Below are 14,102 nucleotides of genomic sequence, written 5' to 3'. Positions count from 1 at the left end.
ACAATTCATCCAGAATAATAGATTCATTTAAATTATACACATCTTCTAATAGTATTTTAGCTTTAGCTTCATTACATTGGATAAGATGTTTCATGAAGGTAAATCCAAATTCATCGAACGTGTGATTGAAATCAGTTCTTATACTGGGATTAATCTGAATGCCTAAAGGCAATTTGAAAAACCTAAGTCCTTTTGGAACTATTTTTAAGGCTATAAAACTATTTTTTGTGGCCTAAAAACGACAGAGATATAGAGGGAACATTTGAGGTGGCACAATCTAGAAGTAATAAAAGATACATGCGAAGGAATGAGGAAGAAAATTTTCAAGGGGGGCGATATTTTCCTGCACCAAAGAAACAGCCAAGGAGGTATTAGAGAAACACAGCAGCCTCACTTCAGTGAATCCTGTAGGTATGGTGTCAGACGAGGACTATGTCACCGGGCCACACACCACACTTAGGCCGGACAACGAAGCTATCACAGAATTAGCCCCTAGCAAAGGGCCTAGTATTAGCAGCTTCAAAGGTTTCAATGTGTATAACTACACCGACACCCCTGTCACTAATGACTTCATATCACTTTTTAGCAAAGGTATGAAGTTTATACCTACGGTCAAGTTTAACTTGTTTGATCTTATCAAAGAAATAAAGTTTTTCTGTAGAAGGCTAAATTTGGCCATTCAATTCAACGATAGTTCTAACAAGATAGTAGACAATAGGAATTCCAACATTTTAAAGGAAAAAAGTACGTATATTCCAACTTCGAATATGCAAGTCAACACATATAAGAATATGGTGTGTCATGACATTTACCATCTTTATAAAGATATCAGATATGGAAACAGCTTCGGTAAAGCTTTTTCAGACAATTTAACTACAGATGAGAGAACTTGTTTGAAAGAATTAATTATGAACAAAGAGATTAGAATCATGAAACCTGATAAGGGTGGAGGTGTCGTGATATTTGACAACATTCAATATTACAATGAAATTCATAACATTTTACATGATTCAGGTAATTATGAAAAGGTGTCTTTAAACCAGATCAACACCGGATATAGGTACATTGATAATGCCTTAGAAGAATACTTCATTGATAATCGCATCACTAGTGAAATATATGAATATGCGAAAACTGACTATCCAGTGTTGGCACATATAGTTGGAATTCCAAAGATACACAAGAACCAGACTAAACCACCTTTTAGACCTATTATCTCTGGATCCAAGTCAAAGACATTTAAGATAGGTACCATCATTGACCAGTGGACCAAGCACATCTACAATAAGGTCAACCACTTGGTCAAGGACTCATGGGATTTTCTTGGTCTATTAAATATGGACAAGTGGGACGACAACCTCACGTTCTTAACCATTGATGTCCAAGACCTCTTTTCAAGCATTCCTGTGACCACGGGGCTGGAGTATTTCTGCAGTAGTCTAAGCAAATATTCAGGCAGCAGCTGGGATAGAGTGAATTTGATAATGGACATGATGTCTTTGGTGTTAGAACACAACTACATAGAACATTAAGGTGAATTTTTTAGACAATCCAGAGGGGTGGCCATGGGAGCATCATGTGCTCCAGTTTTTGCTAATCTGGTCATGCTAGAGTGGGAAAATTTATACATATTCCCAAGCGATTACTATAAACACATCAGGTTATATACTAGATTTTTGGACGATGTGTTTATCATTTGGACAGGACCAACTGAAATGATTCCCACCTTCGTGGATTACCTTAACAACACCACGGATTTTCTTAGATTCACGTTTCAAAACGACAAAAAGGGTATTGCGTATCTAGATACTTGGATAGGCAACACTGGAACTGGATTTGTGTCCAGACTGTACAGGAAGCCAACTTTTTCGAATGATTACATTCATTTCACCAGCTGCCACCCACGTCACATTTTCAAAAGCATTGTGAAAGGTCAATGTATTAGAGCAGCAAGGATGTCATCAACCCTCGAAGATATAAATAGTGAAATGGACAGAATCACACTACTTTTCATAGAGAGGAACTACCCCAAGAAACTATTGAACGACATTACTTCTTATGTCAAAACACAATGGGGAAATAAATACATACCATTATTAGGGAGACACACTGGGCCACAAGAAGATCAAAGTGGGGCTTTCAACAAACAAGTATGTGTCATTCGATACAATCCTTTTGTTAACTTGATCATGGACATTTTGAAGAAGCATTGGAATATTATTACTTCTTCAGGTACTTTAGGCAGTATAGTTGGCACTGAGATATGCACTGTGTATAAAACCGGTAACAACATCAAGAGAATTTTGGAATGTGGAATACAATATGAAAGGAATATGAGTACTAAAGGGACTAGTAAATGTGGAAGATGCAATCAATGCACCTATATAAATACTACAGACACCATTAGACTCAACAACATCATGAAAACCAAGATAATATGCAGAAAAGGGAATTGCAATTCTCAACGCCTAGTATATATAGCAACGTGCAAAGCGTGCCCGGCCTTTTATATAGGCAAAACAGAGAGGATGATAAAGAAACGGATATACGAACACACGTACAAAATAAAAAAACAAGACAAGAAAAATGCATTATACAGGCACATTCACGACAAAGGTACTGATCACAAGTTCAGCTTTTCCATTATAGATCAAGTTGATATCAAGGAAAAAGGAGGAAACTGGAAGACTTACCTGGCATGGAAAGAAAGCAGATGGCAAATCTGTACAGACGCCACCACACCGCCAGGGATTAATGATTTTATTAGTTTGAAACCATTGCTAGCACTAAACTAAGAATATTTGCATCACCATTCAATACACAAATTTAAGCACATTTTTATTCTTAACAAGATTCAATTAGGTCCCAGCCTTTTTGACATAAGGATGTAAATAATTGGGCCATTACAGCTGGAATATCAGGAAAGCTAAGTTTTACTATAAGTTTTATTATAAGTGTTACTACAAGTTTTATTATAGAGTTTTATCATAGAGTTTTTATTATAGAGTACTTGACACCCAGTATGACTCTTAGTACAGTATATAGAAACAGTAGGGCTAATGGGAAGTTATTATACAGTTCTTATTCTCAATACAGTATTTTATTGGAGGTTTTTAGTAACATAAACAATTATAACAACATTTATTTTAATAGAGTGACATTAATTTATATTTAAATTTATATTAAAATATTTCATGTTTTTAGAATAAGCTTATAGAATATGTTTTGAGGACATTTTCAGTTTATAAAAAATGTTACAGCACTTGTTGGTATAAATTTTAGTTAACATGGCTGCTTTAAGAAGATGATTGTGTTTAGAATGATTAAAATAATTAATTAGTTAATTTATGGCGCCAAAACTGGTATAAAAAGTATGGTCTGATGTACTTTCACTGGTTCTGATGAAATCTGTATTACCACAGATGAAAGCGCTCAACCCTTGTGATCTACGTTTTTTCCGTTTTTTCTGATTTGTGTAATAAAGTGCAATTTGGTAACTACAGTACCGGTTTAGATTGAGGGGTTATGACAGTCAATGTGAGTAGCTGACATATAAAAGATATTGGATGCTGCAAGATTCAAACCATCAGCACCATCATCCATGCTACAATCCCTGGCCCAGTGAGCCCACCCATCTGCCAGATGGAGGGGTTTCATTCCTCACACTATTAACAACATACAGGAAGCGTAGGATCTGCTGGTATGCCATTGCAAACTTACTGTTACAGCAGTTATATGGGGACACTAATGAGTTTGGGGTGGGGGACAGCCAGCCTATGCTCTGTTGGCATAGACAGTGGTACAACTGTCCAGTGACCCCACTGTCTGGCATCTCCCTGGAATAATGTTGTGGGGTTTCCAGCCATGTGGCCTAGTGGATATTATGGAGCACATACTAGTGAACAGAGTGCCTGTTGTCCCAAGTGGTGGTTAGATTATTACAAATAGCCCAGTAGGCCACTATAGATCTCTGCAAGTAGCCCAGTAGCACACTATATATACGCCACTATATTCTCTTGCATATATAGGGTAGGTCCATACATATGCTACCATATTGTAGTACCCCTTACAAGTGGTGTATAGGAGAGTGACTTACCTTGCAAATGCAGCAGCTGACAGACCTGTAGTTCAGGGCTAACTCTATTTGATGCATGCAGTACACAGCCAATACATGGTGAGGTACAGGTTGTGTGGTCTGGCTGGCATTAATTTTTCTAATATGTATGTGAGTCAGAGTAAGGTGTTCATCCCAAGGGCCTTAGGTTGTAAGTGCATGTGCTATGTGTTGTCTCTTGGCCAAGGCCAGGACATATTGGGCATGCCTATGTCTGCCTACAAGAACAGCCTCAGGGGGTTCCTCCTCTGAGTCCCTCTGATGGTGTGGCTGTGGTGACCTAGGCACTGGTGGGGACTGTATATCCCTTCCCTTTGCTGATACTGCTGCAGCTGTTTCTGCAGGATCATATTGTGTAGCATGACACATACTGTGAACATCTGTGCACATGTGGCAGGAGAATACTGCAGGGCTCCACCAGATATACTGAGGCCCTAGAAGTGTGACTTCAACAGCTCAAACACAATCTATGATGTTCCTAGTTTGTGCTTGTGCCTCATTATGGCATTCTTCAGTGTGTGTGTGTGTGTGTGTGTGTGTGTGTGTGTGTGTGTGTGTGTGTGTGTGTGTGTGTGTGTGTGTGTGTGAATGTGTGTGCATTTTTGATGAGTGTCATCATCCACAGTTTCAGTGCGTAGCCAGCATCACCAAGTAAATGGCCATGTGGGATGTCCCCCTAGCATGCATCTGGTATGCATGCCAGATATGGGAGTCATGATAACTGCCAGGGCTGCCAGCACACACATTCATGGTAATGCCCTGGGCATTGTACACAACCTGGCAATTGATGGAGTGGTACCCCTTGTGGTTGATGTAGATTCTACCCTATTCACTGGGTGCTACCTTGATGTGTACATGAGTGCAGTCTCTGGCACCCAGTACCTCAGAGTTGTGTGCTATATGGTAAAAGAGTTGCATACTGATGGCCCTCTCCTCAGGGGTTTGGGGAAAATAAATGTGCTCACTGACATGTGGTAACATGGCCATACCTCTCAACTGTACATATTTTCACAGAATGTTCAGATTTTTGCCTCATATTTTTTGGTCTGTTTTTATAAAATTGTGGTTTTCAGTCAAGTTAATGGCAAAAAAGGTTAAAGTTAGAAAATAATGACAGACATTTGAATTTCAGATTCCATACCCTTCAGAAAATTCATGTTAATGCAAAACCTGTTATTCTATCCACTTTATAAGTTTGTAAGAGCAATATTTAAAAATTGTCCCTATTTTTGGGCTGTTGTCCCACTTTTATTTATGGCTTTGTCTAGATTCTTTGCTCTATAAGGTTGAGAGGTATGAGCATGGCATCCAGGAAATAATGGAGTACCCTGGAAGCAGATGCCTGTGAGTCTCTCATCATGTCCCCAGTCGGTCTTTGGAAAGTACCTTCAGCTAGTATCCTAAGAACTACACATACCTTTGTCTCAACTGAGATGGGTTCCCCTCTGTTGGCTCTGGGTCTTAGTTGAGGTTGGCAGTGCTCAGTGTGTTCTTGTAGTATGTCCCTGTCCACCCTGTAGCACTCTGCAATCTCCAGCTCATGTAGCTCTTGGAAGGATACCCTGAGCCTGAACACTCTTCTCCTTCTCTGGCTAGGTCTTTTGTCAGCAGTACCAGCAGCACTGACTTCAGCATCTAGCACGTACATAAGCAGCAGAATTGCAGCAGCCCCTAGCATTCTCTCACTTAAATTTCCCAAGTCTGTACTCCAATAGTGCAGAATGTGGGGGAAAAATCAGATTGTAGGGTGTATGCAACCTTTATAGTGCTCTGCTGTAGGTATGGCCTGGATGGTTAGCTACCTATGATACATTCCACCTGCCACGTACATCATTAAGGGTTTTAATGGGCTTAGTCTAAGTGAAACAGGGCTCATTGATAATTAATATATTATTGGCTTTTTCAGACAGTTTTTTTTCTTTTTTTCTGACAGCATTCCTTGCTGAGCACTGCTGCGCACCATGCAAACCTGCACTGCAAAGATAAACAAAGTTTAGCAGTCAGTAGACACGCCCCCATGCAAGGTCATGCCCAGCAAGGTGGAGTGCCGCATAAACATGTGCAAACATGATAAAACACGTGCCTTATAGGTATAAACAGCTTAGCAGTCAGTGTACATGCCCCCCCCCCATTCAGCTCAGTGGTGCAGCATGCAAACAGGCACTGCTAGGCTCCAATGAGTTTATAAGTTGTGGGCAAACCTCCTTATGATGTCAGCTACCTCTTCTGTGAACACCAACATGGTTCTGTGTGCCTACACGGGTGGGATCTGCAGACATAGATACCAATTTGTGCTATTCAGTAACCCCAGTTCATTTGCATACAGATCCGTGCACAGTACCTGGAAACTACCATGGTTTAAGGCCCTGCCTTATTAGCAACCACAGCAGTCTAACATTGTGCATACTCCACACAGGGTCCTATAAGGCATTACTGTTACTTATGCACAAATTCTGTTTTTTTACAATATTTTTATATTTTTTTTTCCATAATGGCATGTTTGCGCACTGCAGCGCACCAGGCAAACATTCCCAGGGTATTAAAAAAAATAAAATTATTTTACATTATTTTCCATATGGTTTTGGACACATAATGGTTTGTTCTGCACATGTCTGTGTTCTCTATGCTATTTCTGCCACTGTCAGTATACTTTTGCAGCCCATGGTGTCATTTTTACATCTTGTACACAGAATGTTTCTGTGTACATTAGAGACACCAACACAGGGTCTGCACGACTATCTATCTGCTTGCTGGATCACTCTACCTGCCTCATTTGCATGCATTTCACCTACTTATCAGGTGATTTGCATGCCATGGACATTTTTGTGTTCGCATGCTCACATACACCCCTCAGCTCTGTTTTCCTGGAACTTATATCCCCTTACTTCCATGTAAGCACAGTGCCACTATACCTACACAGCAAACAAGTCTATGTAGGCTATATTAAATTCTTTCCATGTAATTTTAATTATCTCAGTCATTAAAACTATAAATTCTCAAAGTCTTCTGTTGAGACTTACCCATAATACTTTTAATAACATTAAGAAAATCATAACAGCATCAATTAAAATCCTGCACCCTCCCCCAAAAAAGTATTAAAATCTGGAATGGGTTGTTGTGACAAGACATTCCCTTTTGAGCGCTCTACTTCAACAGATTCAGATATAACTAGGTAGTTTATTGGCTTGGTATTATCTTTATCTTTTTCAATGTTGTTTTCCTTGAAGGGGGTGGGTAAAAACCTAATATCGTGTTCATTTATGGGTGCTATTATGACTCAGTTATGTGATCATATCCTTGAACTTTGACTATTTTAATGCATCAAAATCATTAAGTGGTTATATTTCAATGGACCTGCAATAGTAAAGTGATCTTGAATGTCTTTTTTGATAGAATCCACTTCAATTCCCCTTTTATGTTATGCTAGACTTAAGGAATTTTTTTATTAACTTCCATGTAATTAGAATGGCTGTAGTGTAAGTCACATGAGTCTTGCACAGCTTCTTCAACCTATTTTCGTTTTCACTTTTTATAGAATACTCTGATTTATATTCTCAGAGCAGCTCTTAACAGTAGTTGGAAATGCTCAACAAAATAAATTAACTGAACTGCATGTTTTGAGGATTCTACTTTTTTTTTTAGTCCAATTAAGTTTCAAAGCTATTTTTGTAATCTCGGAGTTACCAAAACTATGTTTGTAATCCAGGAGCTGTTAGCAACCTCTCTTGCTTCTACTTCAAAGAGCATTTAAGACATTTAAACTACTTTTGCTATTCAGCAATTTTTCTTTTTCAAATATCTTTACTGAATTATCACTTGTGATATAAGCAAATTTGCATTCATATAAAAGTAAACAAACTATATTAACATAAACATTATACTTCACATATATTGTGATATATCATATAGCCTAAGCAATATTACATAAATTATTCAATTCCTGCCTTTTTTTAAAATAAGCAACATCTTTATTCAACCTTCACTTACTACATAGGCAAACATGCATTTATATTAATGCAAACAAACCACACCGGTACATTCTTAGTTGCAAGCATTTTGCATCACATACCATTCTGACACACTCCCATTTGCAGACATTATACATCATTTATAATCTATCCAGTCTTTCTTACTCAAACATTCACCAATACAGGCAATTGGAAGATGTGTGCTTTATCTTGAATGCTGGCTAAATGTTGTATATTTAGTAACAGGTATTTTCCTTGCAATTCAGCACAGAACTAAACAAGTCCAGCTTTCAGTTCATGGATTTGGGTTAATGATATTTTTCTCTTTACTAGTTACACTCTAGCATACCAACATGACATCCAAGCCATAATCCTTGAGTATGGGAACATTGCCAGGATTTGTAAGATTATTGCATTTACTGCTTTTTCATGGGGAAATAGTCTTTAATTTTTAACAGTGGATTATGGCTGAGTTCTTACCATGTATTATGTATTCTATGCTTTATTGGAATGTCATTTTGATATTTTTTATATATTCTATGTGCCCCATGAGCAAGCTACTGTGTCCCTGCTCTGCCCTAGTAAGAAAAGAAGTCTGGAGACACCACTGTTCTCGCCCCAGTAATGAAGCAAATGGAAATTGGATGAAGATGATAGAGAAAGCATTAGAAAATGGATCTAGCATTTCCATGTTATAGCAGAGTACTGCCTTCAAAGTCACATCAAAAGCACACTAACTATATCCCTCATCTGTCATTGAAAAGATTAGATAGTATCCAATATAGAATGAAATATAAAACTGAGAAGGAACTATGAAAAATATCCTTTAAATGTGTTTTGTAATATGAGTCTGATTTGGGAAAGGCAGATATACACATGGACCTTAACCATGCTAGAATCCTAGCTACTTGATTTACAACTGAATAACTAAAGCTATCCAAGCATTGTCTTATCTCTAGAAGAAAATAAATAAAACAATATACATCTTTAGGCCCAAAACATCATGATATAATCCTTCTCCGTGCTTTATCCCAGAGATGCAAGCTTATGTACACAAACCCACCGGGACAGTATTTAATCACTTGAATATAACAATTTTAAGTACCATGAGGCTGCATCAGTTTATGCAATTAAACATGGCAGAAATGCCCCCTCCTAGTTTCATGCTTGCACAGAATAATGTATAGGCCAACCTGTAAGCATAGCAGACAGGAACCAAGTAGATATTTACTAGTCATAGCAATGATTAAGGCTCACTGCTCTGGAAGCAAAATTATCAATTGTTCAGTGACAACTGCAGGAACCCCTATTTTTTCCTTGATTACTGATGCTTCTCACTCATCCACCTTATCTGGAGATATTTTGTGTACAAAAAACTCCACTTCCCTAGTTATAATATCCTCCCCTTTTGACTATGTGCCGATATAAGCTGAATTAGTTATTACTGTATGTCATTTGCAGAAATAGCATTACTAGATATGAAATGTGAGGGAGGTTTGCTGCTTTGATGGGGCCCTTTGCCTTTGTTTACTTCAGGTGACCTCATGAGAAACTGAAGAAGGCATTGCTTCTCTCTTCTTTTGGGTTGCTGGCATGTTACTTTGCTGTTTTACTTGTGTGGTGTAGGAATAAAATTTTGGGTTGCCCAGTTTAATAAAATCAGTTGGTGTAGAAAAGATGAATGTTAATTACCCTTAGTTGCCATCACTGTAGAAGGAAATATCAGATGTACCACCGATCCCAGCAGAATGAGTTTATTTAGGAATGGGAACAATATTTTCTTACTGAGGTACAGGGAGCTTTTGAAGTCTGGAGCTATTCTCACTGTGGTGACAGCCAGTTTATTGTTGTTCCCCAACTCTCTCGCTTTCCTTAGGATGTGTTACCTATTAAAAAAGTTCAGGTATTTTGAAAACAAAATGTATTACCATTGCAGTGCTCATGTTTCTAGGAGTGATAAGATGCACTGTTTATACAATTGTTGTGTGGCAATAAACCTTTTAATTTCTTTTTCGTGAAGACCAGTAAGTCTTTGCCTTTTCCCTTTTATAGTTGTCACGTCTTGTAGGTTATTTGCTCGGAACTGATTTTCCAAGTTTTGTAACGTCTTCTCTATTCCTATTGATATTGATTGTAGATGATGGATGTTAACGGAATACAACACTGTTATGAATTGTGGATCCAATAATTCCTCTTGTTTAACCAGCATATCTTGAATCTACAGCAACTAGACCTCATGGTTTGAAGTAGTGGCTTTTATGCACTGCAGGTCTGATACGGCTTGATAATTCAAGGGAAGGGGATTCTATTGCATCTCTTATGGCTTTTAGGTATTCCACGGTCATTTCACCCAGTAAAGTTATGACTGCCATGAGGTGTTCATCCAAGGGTCATCCTTTGCACAGGAGGCTGTACACACTAGTTTCAAAAGCAAGACCCACCATTGTTACCAGTCACAAAATGTATATATACATATATATATATATATATATATGTATATATATATATATATATATATATATATATATATATATATATATATATATATATATATATATCTATATATATATATATATATATATATATATATATATATATATGTATATTTGTATGTGTGTATGTACATATTTATAGATAGATACACAGCAATAATTGCTTGTTGTATATACTTATTATAATATACAAAGAAGTTAGGTTTAGATGTAAAGAAAAGTTTTAAATACTCTGAGGGGGCAAGAGCAGTCAAACAAAGAATCTTACCCTTGTACAAGCCTATGTGCATCCCTTCCATTCACAGTGCTCGTAGTACAAGGCTATGCATTGTTTTGGTGAAATTTTTATTTATTTTATCTATTTATTCATCCATTTGGGGAGTCGTCAGTTTAACGAGCTCAACAGATAGCTGATCTGAGTGTGTTGAATTTAAATGTTACACCCAGTAAACATGAATTTGTGAAAAAGTATGTTGTTATTTATTTATCTCCATACAATAGTGTTGATACATTCATAATATGCAAAACAGTTGATAGGATCAGTATCCCATTGTTGTTTTATAATGCAAATAATATTTAATGCTTGTCAGGCTCATGCACAGAAACAAGACTGATGCCTAGTGGAATGTTTTAACTGACAAGATAAATAATTCTCCATTTAGCCAGGAAGTGTTTGTAGAGTGCAGTTGTTTGAACATTCCTCTGGGATGTTAAGATAAATCCTCAAATTATCCATGGCATCTGTCAGCAAAGCACAGGAGCATGCTATTGGAAGCACTCACAGATATGTCTGTAATGACACATCACAGTTCCATTGGGCAAGATCAAAATCTGGTAAGTGAAACACTTACAAGAAGAAAAAATCATCAGATAAAGAAATCAAAGAACAACACCACACATGCAGTCATGTTTGCAGAAGGGAACTTTGCCCCATGCACCACCTGATGTAGGGAGCTGTTCCCTTACACCACCAATATTTATATATACAAATGTTATGGCTGCACAAATTTGCAAGCGATGGGACTACTTTTCAGAAATAAGCATCTCATCCTTCCCTGGTTCTCTGAGCTATGAAAACAGCCTTTACAACAAAACAAATTGTTACATTCTGAATGGTCAATGGTATTTGAATGCAATTTAAAATCTCTGACACCAAGAGAACACTTTAAATAGTAATTATCCTTTCACAGAGCCCATGTGTCAATCTGTTTATTTTCATCTCTTTTTGAAAAACTAAAGAAGCATACTAAATTTGCCCTATAATCCAGTCATGAGAGGGCAAATAAATGGTGTACAATAACCAAGACATAGGGTAAAGGAGGTTGAAAAAGATGTAGGCCCAGGAAATATACCATGGGTAATATTTTATGTGACTATTCAAGAATCCACAAGAAGCACTGGACTTTCTGCATACAAACAAACGTAAAATTATTATTCTGTTTTATAAAAACTGCAGCTCACTCCTAAAACCATTACATCCCATACATATTTTATGGGAAGCTTTCAATGAGGAATCATTTGCATTTCATCAAACTTGGTATTTGGTTCATGTTTCTCTTAGCTTTTCAAATATCATGCAAGTGAGGATTTCAGAAACTTTCTGAGTTTCTCCAGCTAGAAAATACATAAATATATGGCAGGACTAGTGGAAAAGAATCATTTGTACCTGTCTCTCCTGCACCCTCAACTTTTCATTTTCTAACTCTATGTCTAGTATCGTTTGAGTTCACCTGGTGACTGATAATATGCCAGCATTGCAGACAATGTATTCCAAAGACCTCTCCACCTCTTTGTGAAAAAGCGTTTTCTGAGGTGCATATTGAAAGGACACTTTTTTTCACCATCTCCAATTCCCCATTCTCCCTCTCTGGCCTTCTTCTTTAACAGCACTTGACTCCATTCTTATAACCCCAAGTAATGTGTCATTGCACTACTGAACTATATATTTCACTCTTTTAAAGTACTTTTGCCCAGTACACTAGATTTGTCCTCATAACCCAAGCCTTCCTTTCCCTTCTTTATTTGAGTAACACTGCAGTGTATGGTTTCTGATGGTGTGACTTTTCTTTGTCTGTTTGGCCTCCAAAACATACATATTAACCCAGACATGGCCTTAGAATCACCATTTACAATGAAAGGATGGCCTCAACATATCTTAATTCCCCTCCCTGCACTCTGCTCTCCACAATCTTATTTGCCTCTATCTTTTTATGTTGCATACCGTGATGCACCTTTTTATCCTCTCCTCTGCTTACTGTGTCCCACTAAGATTATATGCTGCCCTTAGTTTCCACATTCAGAAGTGCAAATCCATACTGTCTTTTACACTAAATTATTGCAGAAATCTCTCTCCTTATAGTACTAACGTCTGCAAGTATCTCTGAGGATTATACATTGACCTCACTGCACAGAATGAAACCCGACACAGTGCTCATGATCTTCTACCTTTTAATATTTCCAGAAATGTATCTCAGAAGTATATGAAACACAGATACATTCCAAAATATAGGAACACTGCCAGTTTTCCAGAAAACTCCCTCAGAGACACCAACAATTGCAAGAAAACTACAAATTGCAGAAAGACAGCAACAGTTCACCAATGTAGCTTGTTATTCCAAAATTAAACTAAGCACTATCAGTCCTACTGCACATAACTTCTTACAAGGGGCTTCTTAGCACTCAAAGACACTGAATGAGATACTCTTCTTTTACCTTCCACTGCTCTACCAATACCTTCTTTATATTATCTCTTGTTATTCTGTTTGTATTTTTATGTATTGTTGTACCTTGGTAACACTGCAAAATAATTTATCTTCATCTCTCAGTAAAATTTATTAAATTACAAATGTTGCAGTGGTGCAAGTCAAAATAGTAGTTAATATGGTAAAGTGCTTTTCAAACTGACAATAATCTCAGCAAATTAACTTCTCACTCTGATTTTTTGTTACGTTTTACTGCTTTGCCGCCTACTTTTTGGCATTTTCCGGCTTGCTAAAGTTTATAACTGTAACAGTAACAGTACTTGGAATACATCTAGAGCCTGTTTACTGCATTTCCTGTGTTGCACTTAATTTAAAAATCGTTTTTGTCTCTAAAAACTGCATTTTACCTGATTTTGGCCTAGCACTCAAGTGTGGGGTCATTTATTGCACTGTTGTGAATATTTTGCTGCGTGTGTATCTCTGCTACCTTTAAACTACAACAAAAAGAAAAAAAAAATCTTGCTTTTTTCCCACTTTCTGAAAGTTAAGAAAGTTCAGTTACAGATTTGCTGTTCTGAACTGTTTGGAAGTTTCTAGAAGGCCAGTGCTTGCTTGGGCTAAAGGGAAGTCTCTGTGTTCACCGGTGGGAGTGGTTAACACTGAACAGCCTGCCTGTCCCTGGAGGAGTGGTTACTACCTAGAAGCTGTAGTTTTATTGGCCATTTTGGGTCAATTCTAAACTCCTTGATCTCTCTCTCTTAAAACCCTACAACTCTCTTTTTGCACGGTTTTGCGCACTGAGCAGCGTCGGGCAGGGCCGCAAAAA

This window comes from Protopterus annectens, chromosome 1.part0 (assembly GCF_019279795.1).
Source record: "Protopterus annectens isolate FY-2018-M chromosome 1.part0, PAN1.0, whole genome shotgun sequence".
Lineage (NCBI taxonomy): Eukaryota > Metazoa > Chordata > Ceratodontiformes > Protopteridae > Protopterus > Protopterus annectens.
The sequence above is the reverse complement of the archived record's forward strand: the minus strand, read 5'-3'. Positions refer to the sequence as shown.